Source organism: Anneissia japonica, unplaced genomic scaffold, assembly GCF_011630105.1.
Source record: "Anneissia japonica isolate Jap-2015-1 unplaced genomic scaffold, ASM1163010v1 scaffold287765_len193233_cov156, whole genome shotgun sequence".
Classification (NCBI taxonomy): Eukaryota; Metazoa; Echinodermata; class Crinoidea; order Comatulida; family Comatulidae; genus Anneissia; species Anneissia japonica.
The window spans coordinates 182,624-184,750 of NW_022689149.1; the positions used below are offsets into that span (position 1 = coordinate 182,624).

Consider the following 2,127-nt stretch of genomic DNA (forward strand, 5'->3'; position numbering starts at 1 on the left):
AAATACTTTTAATCTTTTAATAGTAGGTATAATGCGGTTACTTGTTCATTCCGGAATGTTAAATATAGAAATAGTACCACGCTTAGCCAATATGATTGGAAACTAAAGGCAGCAATGTAAAGCATAAATACAATGGCGAATACTATCTAAATGCAAGCCATACTCTAATGTTAATAAACGATGCAACCTATGCCTACAGGAGAAATATCACATTATATGCAATCCGGAAGCTAGTACACTTCACCAAAGAAAAGAATTAGTGCATGCAGACATAGAAGAAAGTTCCTACTAAGATACCAAACTTAAATAACAATAGCCTATCTCAGATCCATTTATTAAACAAAAGAGAGTCCAGTACTAATTAACATAGAATATTATTCTTTATAAACAGTTTTTATCATCTTTATCTACCAGTACTTTATCTACCAGAGTCGAGCACCTGATGATTGAGGCTGTGCCTTCATGAAACAGTCTGTAGTGCAAAATAAAATGTTGAGTTTGTAACCTAGTGTCTTTGATTACTTATCTATATATATTATAATATATATATATATATATATATATATAATATATATATTATATATTTTATATATATGATATATAATATATACATTACATATATTATATATATTATATATGTTATATATGTTATATATATTATATATGATGATACGCCCTATATATAATATACATAATAATTTTTATTTTATTTTATATATATAATTTATTATATATAAATATAGATATATAAATAAATAAACAAGTATATAAATAAATATTCTAATATATAAATAAATATAAAAATATATAAATAAATATATAAAAAATATATGTAACATATAAAGGAATAAAGTAAATATAAATATATTACAGTGTTTATTTTTTATCTATCTTTTTCTTATTTATTTACTTATTAAAAATATGCACGCCGTGCGAATAACCGTTTTGCAGTTTTTCGTTCGGCCAGCCGTGCGTATAACCGTTTTTTTAGTTATTAGCACGACCAGCTACCGCGCGAACAATTGTTTTGGAGTTGGCCGCATGGCAGGCTGTGCGAATAACCGTTTTGGAGTTGTTTGCACGGCTTGCGAATAACCATTTTCTTTTTTTTTTATATAGGCCTAGGCTCCAGGATAGGCCTAGGCTCCAGGATAGGCCTATCCTATATAGCTATTTTTTATATTATTAATGTTAAATGCTTTAGAAGTTGGAGTTGAGGAGGGGCACAACCTTTCCGATTATAGAACCATAGTAGTTTTTGTTCAACTTTTGCCCCTCCTCAGCCTCCCTCTTTCTTTGTCCTTGTCTTTGTTCACTTGTTTAATATTTAATCATTTTTGACTCTAGTAATTTGCAAATTATCCTCAGTGCTTTGCTTTCCAACAAATCAATATAGTTAGTAAATACTTTTTTTTATTGTAAAGAATCACTGCTAGGTAGACGGTGCATTATAAAGTGCTGTTTTTTATTATTATTATTATTATTATTATTATTATTATTATTATTATTATTGTTATTATTATTATTATTGTTGTTGTTTTACTGTTTTAAGGAATAAAAGAAAATAAATGAGGTAAAAAAGTAGAATGATATACAGTAGGCTTAATATTTAATTAAATAATGATTACAGAGCCAAACCAAGGCAATATATGTACACAGCCCAGGTGTGAATGCAAATAGTGGAATACAAGCTATGTGGCTCGGTTCCAGTAGATACAGAGAATATTTTGTCATTCTTTAAGCGTCCTACGAAATTCTTACGAGACAGCACTAGTCCGTGAATTTGTGAACAAGATCGGAGATCAAAAGATGCAATCTCTACCGTGCATCAGTGGCGGCCCGCTGGATCTCAATAGAGATTCTTTAATAATATATAAATTTTAAAAGGCAAATGGGAAAAACCCATAAAACAGAAAACGGCCACATAATGCAAAATTATTTAAAATTAAAACGGAACAGTAGAGAAAATCCGATTTTTATCTACCGACAGTGTAGTCTTAACTATAATAAAACAGCAAACGGCCACATAATGCAAAACTATTTAAAATTAAAACGGAACATTTTATTATTATTATAATAATAATAAAAATAATAATAATAATAATAATAAATAAATAAATATATATA

The 2,127-nt window shown here is 28.0% G+C and overlaps 1 protein-coding gene across 1 annotated transcript in view; it reads left to right on the plus strand.

Moving 5' to 3' along the window:
- LOC117124520 (piggyBac transposable element-derived protein 4-like) overlaps positions 1 to 2,127 on the plus strand; it is a 6,189-nt gene that overhangs the window by 2,548 nt on the left and 1,514 nt on the right. The window lies entirely within an intron of this gene.